Source organism: Prinia subflava, chromosome 1 (genome assembly GCF_021018805.1).
Source record: "Prinia subflava isolate CZ2003 ecotype Zambia chromosome 1, Cam_Psub_1.2, whole genome shotgun sequence".
Taxonomy (NCBI): domain Eukaryota; kingdom Metazoa; phylum Chordata; class Aves; order Passeriformes; family Cisticolidae; genus Prinia; species Prinia subflava.
The window spans coordinates 122,576,426-122,595,112 of NC_086247.1; the positions used below are offsets into that span (position 1 = coordinate 122,576,426).

General features: G+C 35.8%; 1 long non-coding RNA gene across 50 annotated transcripts in view; it reads right to left on the bottom strand.

The window, feature by feature from the left end:
- LOC134557645 (uncharacterized) overlaps positions 1 to 18,687 on the bottom strand; it is a 128,625-nt gene that overhangs the window by 89,006 nt on the left and 20,932 nt on the right. For 40 of the 50 annotated variants that reach the window (XR_010082174.1, XR_010082173.1, XR_010082171.1 and 37 more), the window contains 10 exons: positions 17,623 to 17,785; positions 16,608 to 16,776; positions 13,020 to 15,153; positions 6,558 to 6,610; positions 5,859 to 5,992; positions 3,851 to 3,989; positions 1,644 to 1,736; positions 1,349 to 1,472; positions 556 to 798; positions 157 to 293 (listed from right to left, as the gene is read on the bottom strand). This is a non-coding gene — a long non-coding RNA (uncharacterized LOC134557645). The remainder of the gene's footprint in view (positions 1 to 156; positions 294 to 555; positions 799 to 1,348; positions 1,473 to 1,643; positions 1,737 to 3,850; positions 3,990 to 5,858; positions 5,993 to 6,557; positions 6,611 to 13,019; positions 15,154 to 16,607; positions 16,777 to 17,622; positions 17,786 to 18,687) is intronic. The other 10 variants (XR_010082133.1, XR_010082127.1, XR_010082147.1 and 7 more) reach the window with 10 other exon arrangements.

Here is an 18,687-nt window from a genome sequence, read left to right on the forward strand (position 1 = left end):
TTTCCCCTCCCCTCCCCACATTCTTATTCCCTTTAATAGGAAAAAATAAGTTTACACTTTCTTGACAGATTTGCCTCAGCAAAGCTACTGTTGCATCAAGCAACATGGTCTCTCAGAAAGTGATAAGAGTTAATGCAAAGGAATTAAAGCAGTTACCTCTGCAAGTGAGAGGAAATTCTATTCTGCCAGACAGCCACACAGTCCAGCAGGACTGTGAAAACCCAAGGATACACAACAGTTATCACAGTTCTGCCATTGCTTTAGCAGAGTGGATTCTGCAATCAGTTGTACAACTGTAATTCAGAAAAATAAAGTCAGTCTCCTAAAGTAATACGTTATTGCTTCCAAAGAAATAGTTGTATGAGTCACAGAACTGAAATAGCTTGGCTGCTTCTGGATTTCTGTTTTAGTGAAGAGTATTCACTCTGATTTTCCAAAGCCTAACAGGAAGAAGTTCATGATCCTCAGTGCTTATCTTCTGATTTACCCAGTTAGCAGGAAACAAAATACTCTGTAGAAGGCTGATTGTAAAGCTCATAACAACCCAAGGCATACCTTATTGTTTTTTACCCTTCTGTCAGGATAATGGAACAAGAGAGAAGAGCACAAAATCCTTTGTAAATCTTCTGATCAGTCACGTTCAACCAGCTTGGTTATTTCCGGTGTACCCCAATAAACCTAAGGGGTGTGCTGCCACATACAGCAGATCCGAATGTTCCTTGAAGAAAGGTGGGAATATATGCACTTTTTATTTGGTCTGTCTGCTATCCAGTGTTTCTGTTTCCCTTTTTCACCTGTCTGTAATTAAAGTAAATTAATGCTTAAATTTAGCTCATGGCAACTAATTCTTGTGAGTATACATGCATGCATAGATGTACACACATGCACTTAATGTGTATAGCACAACATGCATTATATTATACGCAAAAGCCAGAGCACAAAAAAGTCACATGTAGCCATGCACATTCCAAATCCACACCTTCTTATTTACATGTTTTTGCTCCCTTACTCTTCTTACCTCACTATAAATATCTGACTGACAATGGAATTTGCTACCAAATACAAGCTCTTCTCACTGTGCACAAACAAATGTTTTTGTCATTCCAGATTGTCACTGCACACAGCTTTTCCAGACAGGACACACTTTTCCTTATGGACATATTTATCATACTGAGGAACATTACTGCTATAATGAAATGTCTTTGAAACACTGAGTCATTGAGAGATGCTTTATCAATGCTTCAACATACGCAAAAAATAATCTTCATGTCTAATACAACCAACTCACTGGCAATTATTTTGATAAAAAATCTTAAGGGGAGTAATTAAAGACAATGAATTCTTTTACTTTGAGAATGAAGTTCTCTTCTGGCTGCAAGTAGAGCTCCAGGCTAGATTGTTTAACCATCTGCTCAAACTGTGGGTTCCTTGTCCTCAGAACATCCAGAGCTGGAAACAGGTCACTGATCAGGCTTGTGAAAATTGGGATATCATCTGTCACTATTTTATGCAAATTGAAGTCTCTTAAGACTCACATAAGCACATGGAAAAGGAGGGTAAACAATATATCCCAAGAGCACGAAATCATTATTTTTAGGATTCTGTTTTTATTCAAAGGCAAAACACAGGAAACATTTTTTTACCCAATCCTCAGGTGTGTTCTTGTCTCCTTGTTTCAGTGACCCTGTAATTACCAAAACTGACTTGACAGCATGAAGTCCCCAGTCATAACAGCCCTACAAAGACATTTTAACTAGTTAGGTTAGCATATGAAATAAAACTAAGTGGAAATGTTTATGAACAAAACAATAATTTTACACACAGAGTAAAACAAGATGTTTTTATTCACTTGTAGTCTTTCAGTCAGTATTAGAGATTGACTAAAAATATAAAAGGCTGAAGTATATATATATATATATATAATTTTCAGTATTAAACTATTTGATTCCCTATTCTTAACTGGCTATCAGCTGGGTCAAATTTGAAAACATACTCTGCAGCTACACCTAGGAATTCAATATAAGTACAGCTTATTAGTATTATCTATTCCCCCTCCCCACAAATAAAGGAAAAAAACCCCCCTCTCCTCAAAAAACCCAAACACCAAAACAACAACAAAACTGGAAGCAAAGTCACAACTTCAAAATATACCATATTAGGTTGACAGATGCCATGCTCCTATCCTCTTCCATGACAGTAATAACTCTATAAGTGTGGATCAAATGCACTAAATACATCACCAAGGATAATTAAAAAAAAAAGAAAGTAAATTTCAAATTAAGGACAGTTCATGATCAGTAAGAAAAAAAAACCTGAGATAATAAAGATGCCAATTATCTGCACTGAAAAGGAGTCTCCACATTTCAGAAATGGTACATCTGGGCAAAGAAGTTAAACAGAGTTGATAATGAAACCAGAAAACTTAGGAATATAGTGCTTTCCACTTTACTTCCTATAGAGCTTCTTGTTGTTGTTGTGTGTGTTTGTTTTTTCACAAAAAGTTGTTGTTGTTTTTCACTGTCTGAAAGGGTGTTGAAGAGCAGGATATGCATCTTAAAAGCAGCCTGTGTGGCTTGCTTCATGCGCAAGGACTTCATTTGCCATGGTATGACAGGACCAGAAGTCCCTTCACAACATATGCCCTGAAAGCCCCAGTAACCCCGTTCTGCAGCAGTTTCCATAGGCTAAGGTCCTAGCGCCCCAAAAGTATATTTAAAGTTCTAAAAGTCCCAGTCCTGGAGCAATACCCTCAGAACTCTCTGAACTGCTGCATATTTTATGCAGAAGTCCAGATTATTTTCTCAGAGGGATTTGATTTCTCCCATTTCCATTAAAAGTAAACCAAATGAGAGTTACAAAGTAAACAAAGAGGAACATTCTAGATTTTGTTTCAAACATTAATGTTAATATTACTATTGTAACTATGGTTAATACTGAAGTGGCAAACAATGATATAAATTACATTTCCAATTCAGAATGTGCCTCTGCGAAAAAGTAATCATTAGACTCAAGGAACCTTTTTTCTAGTGAAGCAAGCAATATTAATTATCTTTAGATATGCATGATTTAATTTCATTATCTCAAGAAAATTGCAAGAATGTGTCAGGAAATCTTCAGGATATTTACACATAATTTTGAAAGTATTCAGACATAAAAATAAAGGGGTTTTTTTTGTTTCATAAAGGCCCTGCCTGCTATTTGAGTTTATAGCTTAAGGTTAAAGTGTTCTTCAAGTTCTTATTCCACTGATAAAAATGAATAATATCTTGTGAAAAATTATGCAACTGCAGATAATTAAAACAGCATAAATACAGGGAAGAGATCATACAGTTTCTAAGGTTTGTATTTTTAAGATAATATTTTTGAATAGAGATTCTTTCTAGTATAATAATTCAATTATTTAGAAACATCTTTCCACCCCCTTTTTTCAAACAGTTGTTACTGTTTTTACTGGGGAAAGTTTAAAGACATATTCATTCAATTACAATATGCTATTTGTTTTTTGAAATAATTTTTACTCTGTTATTCTCTTCTCCAAAAGGTAGTTATTTATATGGGTGTTACACAGCACCACAATGTAGTCAGTCATCCCAGGTATGACATGGTGATATACAAATATTTAATGCAAAACGGATACATTACAAACATCCAGAGCTAAGAAGAAAGGACACTTTTTTGCAAATTCATATCTGACAATTTTTCAAGGATGGACATGTGATTTAAAGTGTCTTTAAAATACAAGATAAGACAATATGCATAAATCCCCCCTATTATACGATATTCAGCTGCACTGGTATGGAGTGTGTGTTAATGGATATGTATTAAATCCAGAAGCCCAAAGAACCCTCACCTGCTCAGGGAGCAGATCCCTGCAGAGAGGTTACAAGGTGATGAACTTCCTGGCTAACAGACAGGCATCAATAAACCCTTCAGCAGCCAACATCATTCCAGAGACCAGTTCAATGTCAGGGACAACCATGGCACAGGTTCTAGGGAAGAAAAAAAAAATCCATAATCCAAATACACAGATTAGTATTTAAGCATGGTAAGAATAAGTGAGCTAAATCAAATGTCTGATGTGTGCAAACATTTCTAAAAACAGAGCTCAAGAGAGTCACAATTAAGAACGTCAATCAAAGCTGACAAGGACCCTAGTTCAAAGCAAAATGAGCTAATTAGGCACTGGTGATTGTTAGTATTCCATAACATTGCTGCACGAAAGAGGCATCTGAGATACACAGACAGGTACTGCCCAAACTCAGAGCAGGCACAGGTGACAGAGACAGTGGTGTCACTTGCCAGCAGCTGTACAGGGCCTGGAAGTCAAGTGCAACACAACCAGAGCTAAAAATGCCACCATTTTTTAAAGCACTTCCATTTATTTGGAGACCTTTAGTGCTTTTATATAAAGGCTTGGCTGCCTTTAGAGGTTTTACTGTATCTGTTCTAAATATAACTGCTCAAACTTTTAGAACAAAAATCCAGAATTTTTAATGACACAAATGAAAAAAAATCTCATTAGATCTCATTTTTAAAGGTACACTAAATAATAATGTCATTGCTAAACAATTTCACAATTTCCTCATTAAAAATCATTACTTAAGTTACAAACTAGCAAAGAGGACACCTTGGATTTTGTGTTCAGGCCAGATACAAACCAGCGAATTTGTCCCTGAGAGCTCTTTCTTACTACTGAAAAGAATTTTTTTTTTCCCCCATTCAGAAATATACTGCTGAACTAAATGACAATCTTTAATTTTGTCATATTTAAGTATGAATGGGGAATCTGTGGTTCTCATGTAGTTCTGCATGAATCTGTGGTTCTCATGTAGTTCTGCATGACGTGCACATCCAGGGATCATACTAATAAATATTTCAACTCTGGATTTCAGTGTAATGTTTTTATCAAGAAATACAAATCTGTTAAAAGAAAGATAACACGAAGAAGTGTTAAAAGAAAGATATACTACTTACAGAAAAAGAAAACTTACTAGACCTTAGCAAGCAGAATTATTTCACTGGTAGGCATCAGCTTTTAGTAATCTGTCTGGTATTGAATTGAGAAGGAAAACACTGGACTATCAGAGCCACAGAGAGTGCATGTGGCTGAAAGAATGTCTGTAGGAAGAGTCATCTTTTGAAACATAGAATAAAGGAGACTAGTAGGGATGCAGAGGGTTTGAAAAGGTCAGGAGACAATACAGAGTAAACAAAAAACAAATGGAGAAAGGTGAACATAGGACAGTGGAAAAATAAGGCATGTCTCAAAAGCACTGGAAAGTCCTAGAACCACTGAGATTTCTTGCAAAGTTGAATCTCTCCAAACTTCTCACCCATAGGATGCCATGATCTCACATAGTAGGACTTGAACTGGTTTCAATAGCAAAACTTTAACTGTAATCTGCTAGGACCAGGATTTACTCACATTTATTCCTACACTTTGAAGAGAAAGTCATTTTTGGATAGGACGTTACACAGATGATTTTGTGTTACCATCTAGTCTTTCATTTACAAACAGTTTCAGAGGAACTTTGGAGGAAGATATAATTGGTTCAGTATTTATAGTCTGCAAAGGACAAAGAAGGACTCCTAACATACTCACTTCTTTTTCTTCCTAATTTTATCATGGATAGTCTTTAACTGTAGTGCCACTACAGATTAGACTTATACCTTCTTCATCTAAGAGATGATTAAATTCCTCAAAGCTCCTGTCTGGACCAAACCTTTATAGATATTCCCTACAGACTAAAATTAAAAGATTTAACATCTTTTTTTCTTGAAAGCAACAGTTTCCAATGTAATTCACATGAAAAAGAAACTAAACAACAATCTCTATACTGTTTAAAAGAACATCTTACCTCATCATCCATGTGTTCTGGAGTTGAAAATTTTCACCATCATACCAAGGGCACAGCCTAAATCTTCCATGGTCTCTGTCTTATCTGTGTCAGCTGGTTCCTGCAGGAGCACAACTCACTGCTAGGTGGAGAGCCTGGGTTGCAGTAACATAACATCTTAACATATGAAAAGGGATTGTTTGCATTGCAATGAACTTCTAAAACATGAGGAGCTTTTTTATAACTCTTACATTTCATGGATGATTCATTCCAAGTCCACTTTCTCATTATAATTTAATGTCCTAAACCACAAATGTATCTCTTCCATATTTATGTAAGATCATGGCGTGGTACTATTGGAAAGTATTTATTTTAGAAAAGAAAACTAGCTACATCAATATTTTTTATCAAGAAGGAAGATCCTATCAGTGATCACATAGGACAGGAAACAGGAGGCTGTAGCTGCTGCTTTGCCTATTTAAAAGACTTGAGCCCCAGAATCTGGCCTCCCAGATGTGCGTTGTGAGCATTAAGCCAGCCAGGAGGCCTGAATGTATCCTTTTAGATCACTTATTTTAACAAGAAATTCCATATTGAAGCCAAAACATGCCCAGAAGAAAATTATTTCACTGTATGTGGTGTGAAAAAAAAATTATTATTACTTACTTGAACTTTCATAAATAAACAAAAAAAAAACTTTGCTGAAAATTCCTGACTAACCTTGGCAAAGATCTGTTCACATCCATCTTCAGACTGGACAATGAATATATAGCCTAAGTTAAGCAAAAAATATTTCAGTTATTATAAATGTAGTGGTCATTATAATCATGCCACTTCTTAAGTATGTGCACCTACATGCACATACATTCTCAAATATATTGTGTCTTTTTAACCCCATAATATACATAGGAGGTGGGAAAGAACTCAGAACTTCTATGAAACATTTAACATTTCATTCACTGAAACAGATAAAGCAGGCACTGTTGTTTGTAGCAGTCATTACCTGTCAGTCAGAGGTGTAATAGCTCCCCAAGGGGAATTTCCTAAGTACTCATACAAGTACTGACACCAAACATCTGAAATGTTGGCAAAAGAATGTTTCTGGACATCATCTCATCTATGGCAACCAAGCAAAAACTCTGGAACTGAAGACCTTAGAGTCATCAAAGGGTCATGATGCCAGGTAGGAGCTGCTCAGGTGGTACAAATGCCACCCATCACAAAGCTGCAGCTGTCATCAGCAGGTCTCACACCTCACTGCCAGCCACTTATGACTAATAACTACTACAACCTATTGTAAAGGATTAGATGCACCTCGAGGCATTTGTGCTTTTATACAGATCCAAGTGCAATAGAAGATAATTTTAATAGAGCTCTTACAGCAGAGCACAAGGCCTCTCCATACAAACAATGCAGCCTTTGCAAGGGAGCTGACATTACTTTGACCACAATCACTTTCATTTTACTGCTCAAGCTTTGTTTCTTATCTGAATGCCAGCTTAAAAGCCCATTTTACTTCTGAGGCTCAGGGGGAAAATAAGAATTTTTTCCTATTTCAATTCCAATCAATTGAAACATTTTGTTCATTCAAACCAACAGCATTAGCTTTACCTGAACTAAAGTTACACATAGAGTGAGCACTTTGGTTTAAATAAACATTCAAAATTTCAGTTTTCTGCACTTTTTAAAAGTCACTACAGGAAGAGGAGAAGCTCTGGAGATGCACATGCCTCTGAACGGAGAGCAAAGCACACTGTGAATTACTGAAGGCAGAGGAAACTTTGGATGCAAAATACAGCTCATTCAAACATGCACCTTCTGGGCTTGAAGGGTTGCTGACACATCTCTGCCATGAATGTTTTTGGTGCAAATGGCCATGATTTTTTCATGATCATCCGAGGAAACTTCTCCAGACAGCATGGTAATAAAGAGCATTTAGCTCAGTGACCTGAAGAGATTTAGGTAATGCTCTAAAACCAGAGAGCTTCCAGTACTGTCTAGAACTATTACTACCAGAAATTAGTTCTGTCTCCATCATGAACTAATTCACCATAAAAACTGGCTTGTATGTACAAATTATCTGATATTCAACATGAGATGCCAGAAGAAATCCCAGTTTAAGCAGAAATTTGAACCATCTCCAAAACAGCAACAATCCTGGTGAGAACAAATGCTGAAGCTGGTCAGTTAGGCAGGGTAGGAGGAATGGATAGATAAGAAGTTGTACATGAAATGAAGTTGAAAATTCTGTGGTTATAATCTTCATAGAGATATGTACCAGGCATTGCAAATTGTACTAATTGTACAAGAACACTTATTGGCAAACTAAAAATAGTCCTTAGGAAAGATCAGAGACATTTTAAAAATAGACAAAAAAATAAGGAGATGATTACAAAATATGATATAAATAATTATACAGAGTTATCTGATACAAAGTGACGATGGAATTATTCAGGTTTCATGTTAATAGGAGGGAAAACTCCAACCTCAGCTACTGTTTGTAATTCTAAGGAAGAAAGTCTAAAAATACATGGAAGTATCAGTAGAAAGATACAATGCCTTTCACAGGCGTTATATAGACACTTCTGACAGATATTCATGACCTCCTTAAAGTCTCTTTCCTATGTTGCATTTCCCATCAGCAGGTATTCTGTGTGGGGAAACAAAACCAAAACTACTGAAAGTTTTCACAAAGAGAAAGAGTACTCACAGCAGGAGAAAAACATTCAGAAGTTTGAGGTAAAAAAGGATAAAGCAAAAATCAAATGGCACAAGACGTCATTCTGAAATGGGACTAAAACTAAACGTAGACTTAAACTGTTTGGTTTGACTAAGCAAACCCAACAGTTTTGGTTTCCTTACACAAACATATGTAATATTTGTACACATACTCAATGTGTGCTCTGTTCTTAGCACACCATTGTGATAGTATCTTTGCCTTTAGCTTTTGTCTCAGTTCGGAATAAACCCACAAAACCCCAGTCATTAAGATGTGATAAAAATACCCATGAGGTCACAGAAATCGAAAAAAAGGCATATTTCTTTTTTTCAGTAGGTGCTGTAAAGTATTGTTTAATATGTTACAGCAACATGTTAATATGTTTAACATTTAATATGTAAACTATTCTAATATGACTATTTTCACACTGTAGTTATATTTTCTCTCAGTTAAACAAAAAGGAGATGTCCATACTTGCTGCTTGTGGCAATCCTTCAGGGCTGTTGCCAAGCTCTCTCTCAGCCTACCAAATGCCATTTCTACATCTAAAACTTGTCAGGTTTATGAAGCATTAAGCTCAGCCTGGGCTGAGTGGTCAAAACCTCACTATTCTCTCTGCCTCTTTTCATAGGCCAGTATGGCCTCCATGGAGCACAGATTTACTGCATTGTGTACAACTTCCTCAAGGTGCAGCAACCAAGACTTCGCTTTTTGAAGCAAAAAAAACCCAAGCATGCATAAATTTATGAACATAACATAAATGGTATATTTTGTACTAAAAATGAGTTCATCACATTAGTCTTCACAAAGGATTTTCTTTACATAAGCACTTTTCACAAACTTGAAATGAGAGTGGATTTTTCCTTAATTTTCTCTTTCACTGTACCTTCAGTTGGATTTAGATGAGATACCAGATATTGGATTTTTTTTACATATCCACTTGACTTGAACCCAGACATACTGTCTTAGAGCTCCAAATATGAAAGTCTGGATTTTTTGTGTTCACAGCCTCAGAGTAAGCACAGAGAATACAGTATTTTCTGTCTCCATGCACTCAAATGTAGCTGTACCTTGGAGAAATCATCTCCAAGAGGCAAGCTGCATATACTTGTCCGTTCAGTCTGGGGCCTCCCTGCTGCACAATCAATCACTAGAACTACAAGCAACATTGATTTTATGCAATGGGAATGCTTATGCATTCAGCACTGTTCTGAGAACAATAGGTTATTGTCTCAGAGGCTGCTGATCTGTTCTCCCTGACCTACCACTATCCAGTTAGCACACATACTGGCTGGCCAGTAGGCAAATACGAGGCTCAGAACCAGCTGAGTGGAGGATATGTGAGAGAACTGAAGGTTTGGAGAAGTGTGTGCTAACGATAAGACAGGAGGGGACCTGAAACTGAAACAGAAGACAAAGTAAAAAGAGCAGCCGAAGAGAGGAAGTATGAGAAACGCAACATTCAACCATAGTCTTGATCAGTTCTGTGACTTTTAGTACTTGGTTTTTTTTCATTTTCATTACTTCCAAACAGTAAACTCTCTACACTTCTTTTAAAAATATTTCATGTACCAGAGGAAGATAGACAATTTATTAAGTAATTAGTAAATTATTTACACAGTATTGGATAACAAACTGTTCTGGGTTTATTGTTTTTTATTATTTTTGCCAAATTTATATAATTAAAAGTTGCATTTCATACAATGAAAGAGTCGCTTTAATCTATATTCCAAAGAGGGCATAATTCAAGAAGGAGACTTCACATAACTCAACATGTCTGATCATTAGATCTACATTTGTCATGGAATAGAACATGCTTCTTTTCTGTGCTGTATGTCCCAAGGGCAACATTTATATATTCCTCTTGAAATTTAAGATCAGCAGCATTGCCAAGAAGTTAGGTAAGATGACAGGCTACTTGCATCCAAAAATACCAGATGTATAAGGAAACCATTTACATTAGGTTTGTGTCAATCCCACTAAGGCATGCCTATGTTAAAGTGGATGACTCTCTGACTGTTGCATGATCACTACACACAAGGTTTTTATGGGGGAAAAGCTGGGCCAAAATGGCAGATCAGTTAATGGAGTTAATTACACTTCTGTCATTTGTCAGAAGAGTCTGAAGGACAAAGCTCAATATAGAACTGAGATGTCTTGAAATTGTTATTATGTACGGCTAATGCTTATTTTACAAATTGCCTATTAAGGTCTAAATGCCTTTTGTAGCTACACATATCTCCAAAGACCATGGAATTTGAAAATCACTGTCTATACAGCAGCACGCTCTATGTCTGACACTTAAAACAGGGGACTTGTTTGCTTGCCTTATACTTGGATGAAACAAATCACTGAGATTTAGTTATGTGCAGAACCTATGAGGGCCTACCATCATGTTAGAAAAGGCTCCATGTTCAAGCCTTCATCATCTCTGAAAGAATCTGTTCTTCTGGTACAACTGAGAGCCCTCCAAAAAACCAGGTTTTGCCTGAGACACACTAAAAACTGTAGCAGTCAGAGAATTGATGGCTGTGGCTGGATAGGAACCAAGGCCAGAGTATCATCTGGCATGTAGATAACATAGTATGAAGCTTCTGAAATACATCAAAGTGCCTGTGCTTTTATACAGATTGGTGTCACAAAACCTGTGTTCAAGGGAGGAACACAGAAGGATAGCTACAAAAACATTCCTTGTGCAAGGGTCAGCAGCTCAGTCAGTCACAGCCTACTTAGACACCACAGACCTTTCAGTCTTACTTATCACCACAGTGCATTGCTTGCCTGAAATTTGATCAATCCCTGCTAGAAGAATAGATTTGATGATCTCATTCACCTTCTGCATTTCTAATTTCTGCAAACCTGCAACCCAAAAATCCAAATAAATGCAGCTTCCCTGTGCCTAAATTTCTAGCAAAGATAGATTGGGGTTTGTGTCATGTCTCTCATTTCTTCTTGCTGAACACCTTGTACTTGTCTTAGCTGGGGGGAAAAAGTGTTTACTACCTTCCTTTGGCAAAATGTTCCTATTTTCAAAGTAAATTAGAAATTTGCTCATAACAGAGGTGCAATTCAATGATAATATCAGCTCACAAGGTTAGCTGGAAATTTTTCCTTTCTGTAGAAAAAATGAAGTATGTAATTACACAAATTTTTATTTGCACAAAATAAAGAGGCTCAGCTATTTTGGCTGTATTCCTCTTTAAAGGATATCTAGCAAGTCTGCTGAAAAACTAAAATAGAAGAGAGGAAAAAGTATGTGCTTGCTTTTTAAGTATACAGCCTAAGCTTTTTCACAAAAAGAGTGAAAAAGAGAGAGAGATTTCAATGGCACGTGCCTTAAATCGTCTTAAAGCCAGGAATTCCCTCCCAGTTAAGGTAAAAAATCACACCAAACATTAAAATGGAACAATACAATCCACTATTGATTTAAAATAATAACAATGAACACAGCTGTAAGAAACAGAGAAAGTGGCAAGCCTTGCATACTTCCTTTCCAGAAAATGGAAGGGAACACAATTTTGCTCAGGCCAAGGAAACCAAGGGAATGGAACTGTGCCAGGAAAGTCCCCCCAAAGTTTAAGTCTGGCATGGGGAAACTCCTCTTCAACCTTCCAAAGAGTCCAGACTTAGCAAGTAAGGGATGAGAAAAAAAAATTCTTACTCAACAGGGCAGTTATTTACAGATAAATTTAAAAAGAAAACCACCAAAGAAACAAATGAAGAAGTAGATAAGAATCAAGTGAGTGGAGGAGCAAAGAAATCACTTTTTAAAAAGATACACTTTTTTTTTTTTGATGTATGAAGAGTTAAAGACATGAAAACACATGTATTGACACAAAAAGTATTAAGGATCAAAATATTCCATTATATGCCTATCTGGAAAGAAAAAGAAGCCAAATTTATTTGACTGATGCATTCTAGCTATTAGCTTGGTATCTCTCAGAACAAAAGTGACATCTCAAGAAACAGGCTTGTGTTGGGGTTTTTTTTAACTTCCTATTACAACATTTTTCTGCAAAGAAAGAGACTGTGACTCTAAACACAGCTGCCTCTAAAGCCAGGAAGAGTGAATGCAGGTGGGAATTTCAAGGCATTCCTTCAAGTGTGTGGAAGGAGAACTTTGGTTGCACAAATCCACTACCTCCCGTTGCAAGTGTGAGAAGAGGACTCCCAGCTCCCAGAGCGTGGATAGGGAGAAAGAGAATTGGATCCAAACAGAATGTGTTTTTAAGACTTTTGACAATTTTGACATCATGCCATCCCTAAATAATGAACCAATGCCTCAAGTTCAATTGGTTGTGTAAAAAGCAGTAGAAATCCAGCATGTCAAACAGAAACAAACAACCAAATATCATCGGAACATCTCACACCTGTACAAAAAGGAAACAGTCTGACAGCTCTCATTTCCTGCTTCTTGCAGAATTACACTTTAGAACAGTTTGTAATCATACTGGAAATTTTACCTCTGCTGCAAAGCTTCAAATCTTTTATACACCTTTGGCTTTCTGGTGGCTTCCACCACATTTTCTTTATTTGTTATGTCAGTCACCAACTGCTGTACAGAAAGAAAGAGAGCTATTTCAACTCTCAAATTTATTTTTTCTACTTCATACAGTTCATTAAACTGGGACAAGAAAAACATGGGGAAAAGAGCTGGAAGAATACGCCTAATCAGCTGGTTTTAAGTTCTATTTTATAGACAGAAAAAGAAAAATAATTAAAGCCACAAACACCTATTTAGACTGAATATGAAGGAAAAGTAAAATGAACAGAGAGAACTGCAAATATCCCTAATGATACCATTAAAACTCTTCAACAAGTTAAAAATGACAGATTTTAGCAGAATTTAGAGAATTTTTGCTCATGCAAGCTGAATGGCTTTTTCAATATGCACCATGAAGAAACTAATGCATGTTAAACACTAGAAATAATCTCATTGCTCTGAACAGGATTCTAAACTTGTACAAAAAATACACTATTTTTGGCAAATAGTGAGACATGCTGCTGTCAATGTTTCTAAATTACAGATTAAAACAATTAGAAATATATTTGAAATTTCAAGCACAGGAGCTCCCCATGGAACACTATACTGTATTATCTTTTCAGAATTGTACATGATGAGAACTTTCCCTGGCATCTCTGGATTGAATTACAGGTGTATTGGCAACACAAAATTATCATTACTATGCAAAAGTTCAGTGACTTTTTTGGTTGGAATGAACAATTAAGACATAAAGCTTTGTGTCAGTTCAAGTGTTTATGTTGATTGTTGTAGTTACCTTTAGCCATTAATAAGTAACAGACCATAAACTTGTATTTCAACCATCATTTTCCTAAATGATATGGAGTTTGCAGAAAAGATTTCTGCACCTCAGCAGAACTGTATCTCTATGTGCCTCCAGGAGGCTAAAAAGTTAACAAAGAGTAAATAAAAGAGGATATTAAAGACATGTGAAGGAATAACATACAGATCTTTGTCTCAAATTGTGACACCAGCAACTGCCAGTCTGTGTGAAAGGAAAACAAAGCAGATAATTGCTTTGATGAAGATACCACATGCACTGAAATTCCATCCAAATGGAAATGACAGAATCTGCCATGTTTAATTTACTCTGCCAGACCTTCACTTGTTCAATGAAATGTACCACATATTTTCTTTTCAGAATCACTTGCATCTGAAACTAGAAAAACAAAGCAAAACAAAAAAAGCCAGAAAAAACAACACTAGTCAAAATAATTTATCAAACAGAGGAACCAAAGCTAACAAGAGCTTAACAAATTCTCCTGTAATTGTTATTATTGTATATCATAAGAGAAGACATCTTTAAGCACTGAAAATAGACAGCATATTATTTAAAAATTGAAGAAATTACAAGCTTAGAAACTGTTATTTTTTTAACTCCTACATGGAGACAGTAATATTTTTAGAATACATATAGTTACACAGCATACATATAAATTCCCAGTACTAACATCTGGAGAAAATATAAATTGCTATAAAAACTCAGGAAAAAAAAAGTTTTAACTTCTCAAGTATATCAAGGGGGTGAATAATATTGATACAACAATATTTCTCATAATTAAATTCTTATTTGATTGTTATTTAAAGTTTTAAGCAGCTGTTCATTGGACTTTAATAAAGGAGTTCTATTCTTTTATGCTCTTGGTAAGAAAATTCCATGGCAATCCATGTTTGGTCAATTTCTTCAGAAGTCTGGGAATAATAAGAGCAATAATAACATCTGTCTATATATATCACATTTCACATTTGGAACTGAGGAATTTAATTAAATCATATGTAATTCACAGTGATGGCAAACTATACCACACACAAGAAGTTCATTTTACTAGGCTGTGAATTTTGATACCTGGGTAAGTCACATGAAAATTTTCAGTTCTATGATTAACTTCTTGCAACAAGACCTAAACAAACAAATAGTTCATTACATACCATTCTGCAAAAAACAGAAGGAAAAACAAAAAGGTACTTATCTTTTCAGTACTCAGCTCTTACTACACTTTGGACTTCATCTTCCACACTTATGAAACTGGAGTCCCAAAAGGTCTGAAAAGGTTTTCTGCTAGTAAAAGCCTGACCTGTAAAGAAAAGAGACAGCAGGGAGCAAATTAACTCAATGAAAAAGTCCAACATAAGCATATAACAAAGTGTTCAAATGGAATCTAACAAAAAAACACAATTAAATAAGGTATATGCACTCTAGATACCAGATGTACTTTCAGACCAAAGTGTGGACTTAATCAGCTTAGCAGAAATATTTCTTGATGCTCTTACATGTTGGTTTTTCATTTTGTCTTGGACTCTGGTGTGTTGTACTTCATAACACTAAAGGTGAGTTTATTTGCACAGCTACCATCGATGCTGATGTAAGATACAGACTTAGTATCTGCAGACTAGAAACCTTGGGGAGTGATGGGGATATTTGCAGTACTTTGTTGCTACTTCGTAGGATTAATTAAACTCAAGAAAAAAAAAACCCTTTAAAATTTTAACCCATGATTTAAAAAGATGACAGTCAATATTTTTTCATTTTCTTTTTGTTAAAAAAAAAACCCACAATTTTTTGCTAATACTGTTTAGGAGCTTCCTGCCTTAAAAAGAAGTGTAAATGTGCATTTTTTAAAACTGTATGTGATAAATTATTGGTATATTGAAGAAAAATAGAAGAATTCTTTTACCTCCACTTTTACGCTTTCAGCTTCACAGGTTTTTTTATTTTAAAAATGAAAAAAAAAAAAGGAAATTGGTTCAATTTTTTTTTCCAAAATGGTTTAAAAGAATTTTATTCAAATTTTGAAAATCAACAACTGCTCCATGATGACATGGAGCCTATGAACCAAAACCAAAAGCTGGGATTTTTAATTAAAAAAAAAAAAAAAAGTATCACAACAGGGTAGGTGAAGTTCACCTGAAGCAACTCAGGAGGAAACATCTAGGATGGAGTATGATTTTTCTCTTAAAAGACAAATAAATGGGCATGCAATAAAGAGAACTTGTTTCTGAATGAAACAAATACACAATCAAGAAGAAACTTTATACCTGTTAGGTTCAAGACTTTGTATTCAACCACTGTACCATCTGTGAGGCACAGCTGTAGTGTCCTGCAAATAGTCTGGGGAGTGAGTCTTTGTTCTTATTTTTATTTGATACTTCTCTTATCCCATTGGAATTTTCTTCTGCAGGGCTACTCTCAACAAAACATTGAAACACTTCAAGCAAAAGAAGTGCCCTCCCTTTAAAAATGAGTACCTTCTCTGCAGCTCCCAGCACTGCAGAGCTACGTCTGTGAGCAGAGCAGATGAGCCCCTGCAAATTCCACCTGTAAAAGTGTTCTTGTCTGGAGGGGTCTGTCATGAACCCCCACCCTCTTTTTATTTCTCTTACTGCCTCTGCTCAGAGAGGTGACAGCCTGGTTTTACATATAACTCCACAGGGGCTGAAAACTCATTCAGGAAAATAAAGTTTTAAAGGAAAGCCTCCAAAACAAAGTGTGTTCCAGAACATTCAGCTGGGACATAAGTAATAAACCCACCGAAACATCCAAGTGGGTGGGAAGAGTGAGGAAGGGGTGGCACTGAGACAGATAAATTGCAGAAATAGAGGGCTGTGGAACCTGCCTTGGCAAACTTTCTGAGATACACATCCATCTGTTCCACATTAATCTCTCTCCACTGGGTTTTAGTCCAATCATCAATGCTGCTCTGAAACAGAAAGTACAGATAAAAGCATCAAACAACATTTGGTAAAGACAAGCTTCGGCTACAAAACAGATAAATGGATGCAGGGGAAAGCCCATCCTACAGCAAGAGCTCAGCCTTAATTTTTTCCTACACCACCATTACTTAACAAGCACACATAATAATCCATCTTCTCCAAATTCAACTCAAAGGCCAAGCATTTTAGCAGTTTCATGTTTTAGTATCTGATAAAAACATACATGCACAGCTTTCTTATGCTATTAAACACACACCTATATCCGCAAGTTACATAAAAGTGCACCTGAGAGATTTTGAGAAGATGCCACACAGCTCCTCCTGGGGGTGCTACAAACAAAATTACAGAAAGAAGATCTGGTACGTGTATGTTTAACCTTGCCTGTGAAAGGCAGCATCTTGAGGGAAACAGAACTTTGCAAGACTGATTCCCCATACAGGTCTGTATGTTGACTTTTCTGGACTCTTACTTGTAGAGTTGTAGAGCTCTCTAATGTACAGTCCTGAGTTCTGGATTGGATTTTATGGATTTCTGAAGTTTTACTCAGTTATTTTAATTAATCAAGCATGTTCTGTGTGTTGGAAAGCTCTAAATGAAACTACAAAGTTTGTTTGCTTAGGAATTATCTTGAAATTGGTTGACTTGGGAACAGAGATATTTTTACTCTGGGTATCCTAAAACATAGCAACTATTATTTCAAAAACAAAAGGAACAGAAAATCTTCGGTATTTATTTATTTTTTAAATCAAAACTAAACCACTTCCAGGATCAAATTAAAAATATAATATTCAAATTTATTCTAAATTTATAAGTAATTTCAAGAAAAATCTTACATTAATATAAACATGAATATCCCACACTTTCTTGAGCAACTGCACTTTTCAACATTGTTTCATGTGCCTGTAGCCTGGAATAAATACTTCAAATAGCTCTGTAGATAGACTCCTGCATTAGAAATATTTTTTTTTTTCCCAGCATCTCAAGCTCTTGATTTGCCTGGAAGAGAGAAGGAACACCCAAAGTGCGGTTGTAGGTTATATTGAGCTTACTTAACCTGTCAGTGAAATCTATAGATCCTGTATATATGAGTCAAGATAAGAAAAGCTGAAAGAATTATGGCAAATAGGCTACAAAGCAGCATTTTCACTGCCTCTGAAAGCATCCAAAAGCATACAGGGGATTCTATACTGAAACCACAAAAGAAAAGCTGCACAGAAAGGAGTTAATTCGTATTCTTGTATTCTTGAACTTATTAAACCACTTCTTCTTAAAGCTGTATAAATATTAAAGTCCCTCACGATGTTTGAAAAAAGAGCCACTCAATGGTCTACTTTAGGCTACTCTGCTCAGGAGCACATTATGCTGTGTAAAGGAACATGAGAAAGGATTCTGAATTGTTAAATTTTTTTTGGTAAGCATATGCAACACCGGAAGAGAAACAAGAAACCTGAATTTGGTGGCACTAGAATTATACCAGTATCTTGAAAAAAAAAGTCCCCAAACCAACAAACAACAAAATCCCCCAAAATACCAGTAAAAACAAAAAACCTCCAAAACAATCCCTTAAAAAGAAAAAAAAAAAATTCTAACAAATACCCAAAAGACCCTACTCACAAATATCTTAATGTGTACATTGAAATATCATTAACTTTTGCACTGAAATATTACAGTCAAATATGTTTTCTGGACATCAGGAAGTTTTGTAAAATTGTTCTTTTTCTAACATATAGCTAAAGCAGAATCTAGAATGTTGGGTTGGTTCAACATCAGCAAATATTTCACCTCTCAATAAAGTGATAGCCTCAATCTCAAGGGAAGGAAGAAACAGTTCATCTTATATTTATCCTTTCAGAAGCCTCAACACAATGACTTTTTGTTTACTTTGCATTTAACCTCGG